At 42.2% G+C, this 14634-nt stretch overlaps 1 pseudogene; it reads right to left on the minus strand.

The window, feature by feature from the left end:
• Nucleotides 1-1358: 1358 nt before the first annotated feature.
• Nucleotides 1359-14634, minus strand: part of LOC147444121 (uncharacterized) — a 183138-nt pseudogene continuing 169862 nt past the window's right edge.

Below are 14634 nucleotides of genomic sequence, written 5' to 3' on the forward strand. Positions count from 1 at the left end.
CAATAGCTACATATATCTACTCCCTCATAAGACTCAATTTTGGGCTTAATCATCACTTGTACTTTTTTTTTGTACATGAGTTCATCTTTAGGCTTAGAAAGCTTCCTCACCGGTAAGGAACTGAGTGACAACATACCTACTTATCCTGACAGAGAGAGAGAGAGAGAGAGAGAGAGGGAGGATAAGTTTTGGACAAATTCTCACAATAATTCCCACATTCTGACTTACCTCCTCAACATCATGAGCTTCTATGAGGGAGGCACTGCATACCTAGCTAGGTACGATTGGGGGCAGGCACCGCCGGCTCGATGGGGCGGGGTCCCCTGCCCCCAATCGTACCTAGCTAGGTCTGCGGTGCCTCTCGAGGAGAAGCTCGTGTTGTTATGCATTGTATGAAAGACACTGAAAAAGGCTTTGTTTTCTTACATGAATTTTTTTCTAAATCTTCAGGTGTGTGTGTGTGTGTAGAGAGAGAGAGAGAGAGAGAGAGAGAGAGAGAGATGTTCGTGTCTTGTGTGCTTGAAGTGTCATGCATAAATTAAAAAATAAAAATTGATCAATAATGCCACTAAGCGAATAGGGGGTACTACTGGCTCGTGTTTATTTCAATTGGTGGAATCTTGGGAGATGCTCCACTCCGAAACCAGCCCTTGTATGGGTGACAACCAAAAACTCCCCCCCGGAAAGGGTTCGAACTCTTGCAAGAGAGTTCCCTGCTCAAGGGGGGCGTTGCACTAACCACTTCACCCAGTGCACTTTAGTGACGGCACTTCATCCACATAAATATAGAAGAAGTAATCCTACACAGGTTCCTTGTTTGCTCTGAGTGCTCTCGGCCTACCTGCCACCTTCCACACATGTGCGGCTAGACACTTGAAGGACGTAAACAACCCCCCATGAGCTGCCTTCGCCGTCAATTTCTCACATGACATCTCCACCTGTGCTCGCATCAATTGAGATTCTCAATATTTTTCGAATTGTTCCCTGCTGGTACCTCCTAGTGGCACTAAGCGAATTGGAAGGGATAAGCATCTTGAATTTATCCTTTCGCAATTGAATAGGTGAAATGAACGCAAAATGCTCAAGGGTTGATGATCTCTCATCTTTTCCTTAATTCTTAACGAAAGTCGAATCTGTGTTTTTCCATGGCTAATATTATAGCGGGCATTGGGCTCGTTGAAGTGATTTTTCTCATACTCGTATTAACCGCTGCCTTGGTCTTTGCATGGCAAAAGGAGTTATCTTGCAGCGAGGCTTCTCATCTACCCTCAATGACGACTCTTTATTCTCCCTGGACGCAGTCGTAATTATGATGATAATTACAAAGAGCAACTTGGGCTGAAGCTACTCCTATGACTTCACATCTGAGACTTCACTGACGGCTTGAATGAAAAGAGACCCATAAAGTTTACTTTCTCATGGTTGGCGGGCAGAAGCTGCCATGTATTTTTATCAAGATCATAAGCAAGAGGAAGTGGACATATTCCTTCAAATATAGAATCCAAGTCCCCTGCACGTTCATCTACATGATCCATACATGTCATGCATACGAGACTTCCTACATTGGTGAAAGTCACTTCACCAGGAGTGGCAACTCTTCCCAGGAATTTGTGAGACAGTCATAGATCACAGCATACGTCAAGTGGAAGAGGCCAAGAATTACTTTATAGGACATTGAGGACTCGTTAAACAACATAGTGAGAGAATTGCGGTTGCTCCAGAAGTTTTTTGAGTGTTTTGGCAAAATCTTAGAATCACCTGTGAGAGGATTAACTACAATGATTCTCTCGCGAAAGAGCTTGCCTTGTTTAGGATAGGAGTACATGCCACGAGAACAAATACATTGATGAGAGTAGGGAGCCTCGGCGGACTGTCGGTGTCTCTTGCAAGTATATTTCTGTTTGATGATGGCGCATAAAAGAGGACCATCACCAGCCAAGAGGAAACCGGAAGGGGATACAAAGTTCCAATCATTGACAGAAAAGTGCACATTCTCGCCATCACACCCAAGAAGCGGACGGAGGAGGGGAGAGAGGGGCAAGGTGAATGGATGATCTTTAAGGTTTGATGTACTATACACCACAAATTGCTTGGCAAAAATGTTTGAACTGCCAGTTGTATGCATTCCCATCACAAGCCAACGCTCTTCCGCTTGTTTCTGCTTGTTGCATTGAGGAGAAACTCTTTGCTCCGGAGTGTCTCATGCCATGAATGATTGAGCATGCGGAGCTTGACTACGGCTACCAAGGGTAGTCTGGCGAAGATCATCAAGAGAAGGTCGTCTGGAAAGAAGCAAGCTGTAGATGTATTGCACACACGATGCACAGGAGGATGATCAACAACAGGCAACTAAGTACTCGACGATGGGTGTGAGGAGTTGGATACCTGGCGGAGATTAAGGAGTTGCGGGCTTGTTGGTAGTAGAGGGCATAGTTTGAGTCCCAATGCGCGTCGTAGATCGGCGGGCCCAGCTTCGTCATCAGACGTGCTCTTTTCTCTGACCTTTGTTGCCCACGTTCGATGATTGCTGCTGCCTTCCATTCTTGCAGCGATGAGTTGTTCTGATCTCCCAACCGGGGTGCAACAGTAAAACCTCTCTCTCTCTCGCTCTACCGCGCAGGTAGCTTTTTCAACCCTCCCTCAACATCCCGGAGAACAGTTCTCATAGGATAGAATAATTATCATGTTTATAATTGATGAAGAACTTTATGTCTTTCACATCCACACTCCGAGCTGCAGCATCTGTTTCTGTCATTATAGGTCTACTACCAGATCTAAATTCAAAAGAACCCAATGTCGTTTAACTTGACTCTTATCATCATGGATAGAGAAACCTCCATCCATCACTTGCTCCAGCAAATCTGTCAATTCGGAGTATTTGTGATTCTCAGAAACAACTTCTACAATCTGAAACTAGGTGGGCATTGCTATAGAACATCTATAGAACCTTCGGCTTTTTCAACCCTCAAAAGCAAACCTTTTGCAAACCTGGCCCCTCACCGTTTAGGAACTTTTAGAACAATTCTCATGTGTAAAAAGAGGCGAATTAATTCACACATTTTTCTCTAAACGTACCTAATTATAAGTCCCTTATTTTGTTCGCACGTGCTATCTTGCATATTTCCTAGTGGACGTCCCAAGCCTCAATAAGTGTCTGTAAAATGGCCTAATTTCATGGCATTGATGGACTTTTAAAAAAGAATTGCATGTGTATTTATTACAATAAATCAAGCGTAGTCAATTTTCTCTTATTTCTCATAGAACTTAAGAGAGTCAATTTTCTCTTATTTCTCATAGAACGAGCGAGCGAGAGAGAGAGAGAGAGAGAGAGAGAGAGAGAGAGAGTCTATGTGTTGTCACAATTGGAAGCAGCAGGGAGTCTTGGCTTCCAATCATAGATTGTAGTTGAAAGCAAAGGTTACAGTTTGAAAGCAAAGGTTACAGGTTGGTTATAGTGTTGAAAGCAAAGGTTACAGGTTGTATCATCCGCAAACAAAACGTATTTTGGTTTCTCGGGATGTAGTGTTTGTGGAAGATTCTGTTCAGCCCTTGCTATCATGTACTAGAGACAGTAATGTAAGCTCACAGGATATTTATGACACTTTGTTGCCTCTTTTCAGTGGTGGAAATACGAATGTAAGTTCCAATGAGGCAAATGTATAGCCTATGGGGGTTTCTAAAAACGTTTTAGATCAGCCTATTACTGATGCAGATATACATGATGTACTTGATGAGGAAAGGGCTGAAAATGAGCAGGCTAGAGGTATGCCAAAATGGCTGGTGCACACTTTGCGTGACAGTTTGTCTAGTCATACTCGTTCAGGATCTCGCCATGCATCTTATGCATCAGATTGTTATGCTTTGGTTGTGTCTAGCTTACATGATGTTGAGGAGCCTCTGACTTTTGATGAAGCACAAAATTCAGAAAATTCGATGGCTGCCATGCAATCGGAATATGATGCACTTATAGAGAATAACACATGGACTTTATGTGATTTGCCTCCTGGCAAAAAGGCCATTGATAAGAAGTGGGTTTACAAGTTGAAACGCAAGCCGGATGGTGAGATCGATCGCCATAAGGCTTGACTTGTTGCAAAGGGTTATGCACAGCAAAAAGGCATAGATTATGAAGATACTTTTGCTCCCACTTGTCGTATGACTACTGTGCGTTTTCTATGTGCATTGGTAGCTCATTTTGGTTGGGATGCACATCAATCAAACATTGTTACTGCTTTCTTGAATGGTGACATATTTGAGGAAGTTTATGTAACGCAGCCTCATGGTTTTGTCATAAAAGGACAAGAGGACAAAGTGTGCAAATGTAACAAGGCTTTGTATGGGTTGAAGCAATCTCCTCGTGCTTGGTATGAGAAAGCTGACACTCATTTGGTCAAACAAGGCTTTCGTAACAGTCCAACAGAAAGCACATTGTATGTAAAGCATGAGGGTGATGTACTTCTCATTGTGGTTCTTTATGTTGATGATTTGTTGATCACTGGACCAAATGAGAGACATATTGCTGAATTTAAGGCTGATTTGAATGCTACTTTCAAGATGAAAGATTTGGGGATGTTGCATCATTACTTGGGTATAGAGTTTAAGCACTGTGATGGTGGTATTGCCTTGTGTCAGAAAAGTTACATAGAGACATTGCTATGTAAGTTTGGACTTGAGGATTGCAAACCTATTGCCACTCCCATGGAAACAGGTTTGAAACTGAGTCTACATGATGTTGGCGATCCTGCTGATGTCATTCTTTACCAAACTGTTGTTGGCTGCCTCATTTATGTATGCAACACGAGGCCGGATATTCAGTTTACAGTCTCACAGGTCAGCAGATTTATGCATAGCCCAGGGTCTAAGCATTGGCAGGCTGTCAAGAGAATTTTCCGCTATCTTAGTGGCACTTTACATCTTGGCTTGTTTTATCCCAAGGGGGGATCATTGCCGCCAGACTTACATGCTTTTTCGGACTCAGATTGGGTTGGTTGTTTTGACACGCGAGTGTCCACAAGTGGTTTTTGTTTCATCCTTGGCAGTTCAAGTATATCATGGTTGAGCAAGAAGCAACCTACTGTGGCCACTTCGAGTTGTGAGGCTGAGTACAGGGCAGTCTTCACAGCTACGGTTGAGTGTGTATGGCTCAGACGCCTTATGGCTGATTTGGGTGTTGGACAGGACACTGCCAACACTATCTACACTGACAGTCAGAGCGCATTGGCAGTTGCGAGGAACCCAGTTTTTCATGCTCGCACAAAGCACATTGAGGTGTATTACCACTATGTCAGGGAGAGGCTCTCAGGAGGAGAGATCAGCTTGGATTATGTCCCAACACAGGACAACCTTGCAGATCTTTTCACAAAGGCATTGTCTTGTGAGAAGCTTGAAGCTTTCCGCAAAGCTTTGGGCTTACTCCCCTTTGTGGACTGATCATGTCCTCAGGGCATGGCACTTCCCTTTACTCATGTGCCAGCTCTCGTTCACCGCATCACTCCAGGGGGGATTTGTTACCATATACATGTGGCAGTGATGAACTCACTGGGACCGCCGGGGCATTTTTTCCCTCTTTAGGAGGCTTTTCCCCCCGTGCATTGTATATACGCCCATCACTCTAGGGATATCTATCTTTCCATTGCACACTAAGTAACACACTCTCTATTGTGTGCCTTGAGCTTCCTTCGTCTTCTTCAAGCTGTGTGTGTTTCTCTGCAACCCTAATTCCAACAACGCATTCAAGGAATACCTAAGAATATTCTTAGAAATTTACATGGACAACCTGTGTGTACACTCTCTTATGCGAGAGGAACATATGGACCATTTGCAAAAGGTCTTTGAAAAGTGCAGGACATATCGAATCTGTCTTAACCCAGAAAAGTGTGTATTTATGGTTAAGCAAGGACAAATCTTAGGGCACATTGTCTCAAGAAATGGCATAACCACAGACCTAGACAAAGTCAAAGTCATTGTAGACCTGCCCAAGCCTACTAATGCGAAACAAGTGCAATGCTTCATGGGACACTACGGATATTATCGAAGATTCATATACATGTATGCGGTTATCGCACAACCTCTGTATCATTTGCTAGTCAATTTCGAGTGGACCGAGGAGTGTGAAACTTCATTCCAAAAGCTGAAGGAAAACCTTATATCAGCACCTGTACTAAAGGCACCAGATTGGGAAAAGATATTCCATGTGCACATTGATGCTTCAGCATATTCCATCGGAAGTATTCTAGCTCAACCTAGAGACGGAACAATGGATTTTCCGGTTTTCTATGCGAGCCGACAGTTAAACAGTGCAGAAAAGAACTACACAACCACCGAGAGGGAAGGGTTAGGAATGATTTATGTTGTAAAGAAATTTCGGCATTATTTGCTTGCAAACAAATTTATGTTCTTCACAGATCATCAAGCTCTTTTGTACCTAGTAAATAAACCTTGCAATACAGGGAGAATCGTACGCTGGTTTATTATATTGCTAGAATTTGACTTCACAGTGGTGGTAAAAAAGGGTAAAACCCATCTACGAGCAGATCATCTTTCAAGGATACACAACGGGGAAGCTCCTGAAGGGGTAGATAATGACATACCAGATGCTTATCTTTTCAACATTGAAATGGTACCCAAATGGTCTCCGGAAATTGTTAGCATCCTTTCCTTCGGAAGTGAGTTTGATAATACGGAATACAGATCCAAACAGCAAACAAATCGACAAACAAAAAACTTACAGTTGATAGCAGGACGGCTGTATCATCTTGAATCTGACCTAATCCTACGATTATGTATAAATCCGGAAGAATTTGAATGCTACCTTGAAGAGGCACATGTCGAGGGTTGTGCATTTCATTGTTTAACAGTGAAGACACACCAGAGACTGAAACAGTTACAGGTTTACTGGCCAACTATGTATGCGAATACACATTCTTATGTTACCAATTGTACGATATGTAGTGCCAAACGACCAGTGGATCACGCAACTTTGTTTCAGGTAAACATAGCACCTACATGGAGTCAATATATCATTGACTTCTTAACCACCAGGATGTTCCCTGAGAACATCACAAGTGTTGAAGATGATGAAACAGGAAACAGAAGGAAGACAGCAACTCAGAGTAGGAAGAAGATGGAGAAGGAGAAGACACAGAGCTTGTGTACGAGATCTCTGTAGTCTGTCTCTCTGTATTGGAATAATAATTGTGTATATACAAACTCAGAGCTACAAAGCTTATATGAAACCCTAAGAGATAAGGTGTCCTTTCACACCAGATGTCCAGGGGGAAAAACCCAGTGGGAGAAAAGTGCCCCTGGTGAAGCGCGTATACACACTAACACTACTACATGTCTACAAATCCCCCCTGTAGTGATAGTGTGAATCCGTACAAGGTAGCAGATCATCATGTGTATGAGAGTAAGCCCAAAGCTTTTCGGAAAGCTTCAAACTTTTCTCGTGATAACGCCTTCGTAAATAGATCTGCAATGTTATCCTGTGTAGGACAGTAAGTTAGTGTGATCTCCCCTGCATGTAGCCTTTCCCTGACATAGTGGTAGTGAACCTCTATGTGCTTTGTTCTTGCATGAAATACTGGATTCCTTGCAACTGCAATAGCACTCTGACTGTCAGTGAAAATGGTAGTGGGTGCCTGTTGACACTCACAAAGATCTGCCAATAACCTGCGTATCCATACACAATCAACTGTTGCCGTGAAAGCTGCCCTGTACTCAGCTTCACAAGTTGATGTAGCCACTGTGGGTTGCTTCTTGCTTAGCCAAGATATACATGCATTTCCCAAGAAAAAACAATTGCCACTTGTGGAATGTCGTGTGTCAAAATCACCAGCCCAATCTGAATCGCTGTAACCAAGAAGCTGCATAGAACTGTGCTTTCCATACATATCCCCCCTTGGAAAGAACATGGCAAGATTAGGGGTACCTGAAAGGTAACGAAGTATGCGCTTCACAGCCTGCCAATGATGCATACCTGGGCTGTGCATAAATCTGCTTGCTTGTGAAACCCCAAATTGAATGTCTGGACGAGTGTTGCCTGCCAAATATATCAAGCAACCAACCGCTGCTGCATAAGTATGTACATCAAAAGGTTCTCCAGCATCGTGCATGCTCAACTTTGATCCAGTTTCTACGGGTGTAGAGATTGGCTTACAATTTTGCATACCAAACTTGTCCAAAATTTTATGCAAATATTTTGCCTGCAACATGTATATGCCATCTTCTGATTGCACAAACTGAATACCCAAGTAATAATGTAGCAAACCAAGATCAGACATCTCAAAGGTTTTTCTCAAAGCATCTTTAAACGCTTCAATTTCATCTGCAGTATTGCTTGTAAGAAGCATATCATCCACATAAAGTGTTAGCATAATGAGAACTCCATCTCTCTTTTTGACATACAAAGTACTTTCTGTTGGACTATTCTGAAATCCCTGGCCAATCAAATAAGTATGTATCTTCTCATACCATGCTCTTGGAGCCTGTTTGAGACCATACAAAGCTTTACGCAATCTACATACCTTTTTCTCTTGACCTTTTACAACAAAACCACTTGGTTGACTTACATAAACTTCTTCCTGCAAATCACCATTCAAAAAAGCAGTTTTGATATCCAACTGATGCACTTTCCAACCATGATGAGCAGCAATTGCAACTAGTGATCTAACTGTGGACGCACGAGAAGTAGGAGCAAAGGTTTCATCATAATCTATGCCTTTCTGTTGCGCATAGCCTTTTGCCACAAGCCTTGCTTTGTACCTGTCAACAGTACCATCTTGTTTCCTTTTTACCTTAAAAACCCACTTTGTACCAATAGGCTTTTTACCTGTAGGCAAGTCCACTAGATCCCATGTATGATTCTTATGAATAGAATCAATTTCTTGCTGCATAGCATCTTTCCACTGAACACACTCTAAAGCTTGTTCAAATGAATCAGGCTCATCTGCATCACAAAGAGTGCTAAAGCAAGCCAAATCTACTTGCTCTCTGCCAAAAGTAGTACCAGCACGTGTTTTTCGTGGCAACGGTGCATCCAACTTGCTATCCTGCAAAGTTTTCTGAACCCATTTAGGTAAGGTTCTTTCTTCCCTGAGAACTTCTTGCTCTTCACGCACAATTTCCTCTACATCATGAGGTGTCACATGCTGATCAAAAGATTGATCAAGATTATCAACCTGTTGTGATTCTTGATTCTCCACAAAAGAAGGAAGCAAACCTTCAAATACATCATGTGTCTGCATATGAGGTACATCAAAAGCAACCATAGGTTGAGCAGTAGTTTCTGCAAAAATTACATCACGACTTTCAAAAATCTTGTTTGTAGCAGGATTGTAAAGTCTATAACCTTTACTTCCACTACTGTACCCCACAAATATACATTTGATTGCCTTATCATCAAGCTTCCCACGTAACTGCTGAGGGATGTGAGCATAAGCAAGACAACCAAAAACACGAAGATAACTGACTGAAGGTTTTTTGTCATACCAAGCTTCATATGCAGTAATGGTCTTCAAGGCACGAGTAGGACACCTGTTCAAAACATGTGCTGCACAAGCAACTGCCTCCATCCATAGCTTATGAGGCAAACTCTTAGCCTTGAGCATACATCTAGCCGTCTCCATTAAAGACCTGTTCTTCCTTTCTGCAACACCATTCTGTTGTGGTGTGTATGGCATAGTGCATTGGTGTTTAATGCCTTTCTTTCCCAAAAAATCCTTAAATGCACCTGACATGTATTCACCTCCTCGATCGGTACGAAGAGTCTGTACTTTGCAACCTGTTTCATTTTCAACCATGGCGACATAATGTTGAAAAACTGCAAACACGTCTGACTTTGCTTTGAGTGGATACACCCAACAAAACCTGGAAAAGTCATCAATGAAGGTCACAAAATAAAGGCTGTTTCCTATAGATGGCGTCCTCATAGGACCACATACATCACTGTGTACAAGCTGCAACTTTCGTGTCGCTCTAACTGAACCATCCTGCGAAAATGCAAATCTGTGCATCTTTCCAAGAACGCAACCTTCACATACATGTCTTGGTGGCATCTCCAATAAAGACAAATCATGCACCATATTATGACGTTGTAAAGTCATCAAACTGCCATAACTAACATGCCCAAATCTAGCATGCCACAACTCAGCATCCTGCATGGCCTGAGTCTTTGTTTCTGCAATACATACCTGAATTTGCTTTTCATAACGATCTAGCACAAATAGTCCATTTTCCAGCGTACCTGTAGTGATAAGAGAATAACCATTCTCTCGATCTCGTACAACACATCTGTCATCCTCAAAAATGACCCGAAGACCATTTTTTGCAAGAGAGGATACAGACAACAAATTCTTCTTGATCCCTGGAACATATAAGACATCTGGCAAGCATAAATCTGAACCATCTGAAATGGTAATCAAAATCTTACCAACGCCTTTGATTGGATAAGAAGCATTATTTGCACATGTCACCTTCTTTCCTGCTGGAGCTGCATCCAATGAACAAAACAAATCCTTCCTTGAAGTAATATGCCTGGATGCACCACTATCAAAGTACCAAATCATTTGTGTCTTGTCAACACTGTAAGCAGAAAAATTTGAACATACTACAAAAGCATAAGAATCCTGCACAAAGTTTGCAGACTCTTCTTTAGCTGTAGAAGAATCACCAGAAGCTGAAACAACCAAACTTGACTCTTTCTTCTTTTCTTTAGCAATTCGCTTTTTACACTCACTAATGTAGTGACCAGGTTTCTTGCAGTAGTGACATTTACCTTTCTTCTTGGACTTGTCTGAATCACCTTTAGACTTCTCTGAAGATTGTCCTGCACTAGACTTGGAGTGATGAGCACTCTCTTTACCCCTGTTTTTGTTCTGTACAACAAGAGCATGATCCATACCATCCACCTGTAAAGACTTGTTCTTACGTGATTGATCCTCCTGCAATAGCAAAGCCACTAACTCTTCAAAATGAAGAGGGTCAGGATTAGCTCGCAAAGACAGAGTCAAAGAAGTCTGAAAAGTCAAATAAGATGGTGGTAGTGAATTGAGTGTTTTGGAAACCAAGTCCTTCTCTGGAATCACTTCATCAATGCTAAGCAATTGCTCTTTAAGATCCCTGATTTTTGTAAGATGCTCGACAATATCGTCACCTTCGTCCATCTGTATTTTGTCAAGTTGTTTCTTCAAAAACTCTATTCTGGCAGCGTTTCTTCCTCCAAACATAGCTTGCAGAGTGTTCCAAGCATGCTCAGAAGTTCTGCAAGATCTGATATGTGGTGTGATTGTCCTCTTTATGGTTAAGGCAATCACAGCCATAGCCTGTGCATCTTTAGTATCCCATCTCTTTTGCTCTGGAGTGACTTGTGAGGGTCCTGCACCAACAGCTGCACCACGACCAGGCGTGGCAGGTGCAATGCTACCTGGACGAACTTCATCTCCAGATACATAATCCCACAATCCTTTACCAACCAAAACATTTTTGGCCATAAAAGACCAAAGAGAATAGTTGGTACCATCCAATTTGTCTTCGGATGTAAACGCACCAAAAATCTCTTTCTCCGTAGATTGAGCCATATTGTAGATGCACACAAGAGAGCAAAAGAACCTCCAAGAGATTCACAAATCTCCTCTCCAATCCAAGAAAAACTCTACACAAAATCTCAGCACAAAGCTAAGACAAGCTGCTTCCCAAAAGAACTGTTTACCTGAAGAAAATCTGTCAAAAAGCACACCCTCTTGATCTAAACGCCTCGGAAAAGTAACTTCTGCTACGCTGCTCAGAACGAAATTCTGAGGGCTCGAACGGCTTCGAAAGGGGGGTAAAACTCCAGGTCACCTGGTCAGAATACTCCCGGAACGTCGAGGATGCTCCCACGAACAAATTTTCCGAAAACTGCCTGAAAACTGCGATTGCGCGCGCGGACGCGAAAACGCAAGTAGAGGCTCTGGAAATCACCTTGCTCTGATACCAATTGTTGAAGATGATGAAACAGGAAACAGAAGGAAGACAGCAACTCAGAGTAGGAAGAAGATGGAGAAGCAGAAGACACAGAGCTTGTGTACGAGATCTCTGTAGTCTGTCTCTCTGTATTGGAATAATAATTGTGTATATACAAACTTAGAGCTACAAAGCTTATATGAAACCCTAAGAGATAAGGTGTCCTTTCACACCAGATGTCCAGGGGGAAAAACCCAGTGGGAGAAAAGTGCCCCTGGTGAAGCGCGTATACACACTAACACTACTACATGTCTACAACAAGAGCACGGGAAAAAGCTATAGAGCTGGAAGCTCGCGACTTTCAGTTAATTGGGAATCAACTCTATAAGTGGGGAAAGGACAATCAACTTAGAATCTGTGCAAGTGAAAGCGAATACCTGTTGATTCTAGAACATGCACATAGCGGAATAAGTGGAGGCCATTTTTCAGGAATTTGGTGGCCTACATTGCACATGGATGCTGAAGAGTTTGTAAAGCGTTGTGATGCATGTCAACGCACCAAGATGCCAATAAAAAGAGATGAGATGCCATTACGGCCAATGATGGGAGCAAGAGCATTTGCAAAATGGGGCATTGATTTTGTGGGACCTATATCATCCCCTGCATATTGCACCCATACCCAATATATCATTGTGGCTACGGACTATCTCACAAAATGGGTCGAAGCCAAAGCAACACAAAAAGCTGATGCACGCACCACGACACAATTTTTGTATGAAAATATTTTTGTACGTTATGGGTTACCAATAGAAATTATCAATGACCGTGGAACACATTTTCTCAATGCAGTCATTGAATGTCTACTAGAGGAATTCATGGTCATACATAGGAAATCCGCACCATACCATCCACAGGCCAATGGGCAAGCTGAAGCCAGTAATAAAACACTATACACGGTTCTCACTAAAATAGTGTCAGAATCAAGAACAGATTGGGATCAACAGCTACACTCAACACTATGGGCATACACGGTAGCTTACAAAACATCAATAGGAACAACACCATACAACATGGTATTTGGCCTAAATGCTATACTACCCATAGAGTTTTTAATCCCAACTCTACGAGTAGCAAAAAGCTTGGAATGGACATGGCATGAGCTCTCTTCAAGGATTGATGATCTTGAAAAGCTAGATGAACTCCGCTTTACGAGTTGTCGCTTCAATATATTCTAAAAAGAGAAGACAAAAGGAATTTTTTGACAAACATGTGTGTACCAAAGAGTTCAAAACAGGTGATTACGTACTTGTTTATACCTTGAAGCAACATGCCAAGAAACTTAAAAAGCGAGGGATGGGACCATTTGTGATTAGTGATCTATCACAAAGTGGTACTGTCAAGCTTGCTACATTAGCAGGTGAAGAAATGCCAAACTGGATTAGTGGATGTCGACTGAGGAAACAAAGCCCAAAGCACAAATGCCATTAAAGAAAACAATGCCATCTACCACTCACACAGGAGATGCTCCAACAAATTCATCAAGGAAAACAAAGAACGAAGGAAAAGCAGAGAGTACGGGAGGAAGCTCAAGCCGAAGCACAAGAACGCATTGCAAAAAGACGGCTTCTGCGACAACAACAACAAAGTGGGACACCATTGCAAATCAATGCCATTCGACTGACGCAGCTGGAGGAGGAAACAGTGGAGCCAATAATTACGGTAAAAATGGGCAGCAATCAAGTTGAATCAACAACATGGCTTGATTCGGGAGCTCAAGCAAATTTGATCTCTTACGGGTTATACCAACAGCTCAAAGTCACAGGTCAACTTCATCCTACTCCTCAAGTGTTGGAAAGTAGCACATCACACCCATTGAAAACATTGGGATGGACTATATTGCATGTACAGATACATCAATATATTTATCCACACAAATTCTATGTGGTGACAGATGAAAGCACACAACACCAAATGATGTTGGGGCAACCTTGGCAAAAAGCATACAATGTGCAGATAGATTGGAAAGCAAAGGCAGTCAAAATTCAACATGAACATGAACAACAGGTGATAGCTTTTGCTCAGCAATACAAGCATGATCAACTGCAAGCCATGCAATTAATGGAAACAAAGCCCAAAGCACAAATGCCATTAAAGAACATGATACCGGCGATAAACAATCAAGTAAAAGCCAACCATGCTAATTACAGACATATGAAGTCACCGGCTGCAATGCAAAGATCTAGGCTACCAAAACCCGGGAAACAAGTATAGATGCGGAAAGATAGAAATGACATGGCAGACAAACAACAATGTAACAAAAGGATTCCAACAAAGCAGACGGTTAAACCACAAACCAAGGTCATAAAACAGATGTGGATCCCAAAGAAAATGCTTAGCCAGAACCCAAATGTCACTCACATTTGGATACCAAAGCAAAAGCCAAAGGAATTACCTTCAGTACAAGCAACAATGGAAAGCAGACAGCGGCATTTCAAAAAGGAAAACCGACATATATGGATGCTGATGAAAGACAAACCAGTGGCAAACAAGAAAGAGACAAACCAACAATACCAATGGAAAGCCAAGGTCATAAGGCCCATAACCATTACATCCCAGCCAATTCTATCCTTAGAAACAGCTACGACTCAGTCAACAGTGTCGGCAAAGCAATTGCCTTTTGCAAAAAAGACAATT

Source organism: Adiantum capillus-veneris, chromosome 13 (genome assembly GCF_014529385.1).
Source record: "Adiantum capillus-veneris isolate H3 chromosome 13, ASM1452938v2, whole genome shotgun sequence".
Lineage (NCBI taxonomy): Eukaryota > Viridiplantae > Streptophyta > Polypodiopsida > Polypodiales > Pteridaceae > Adiantum > Adiantum capillus-veneris.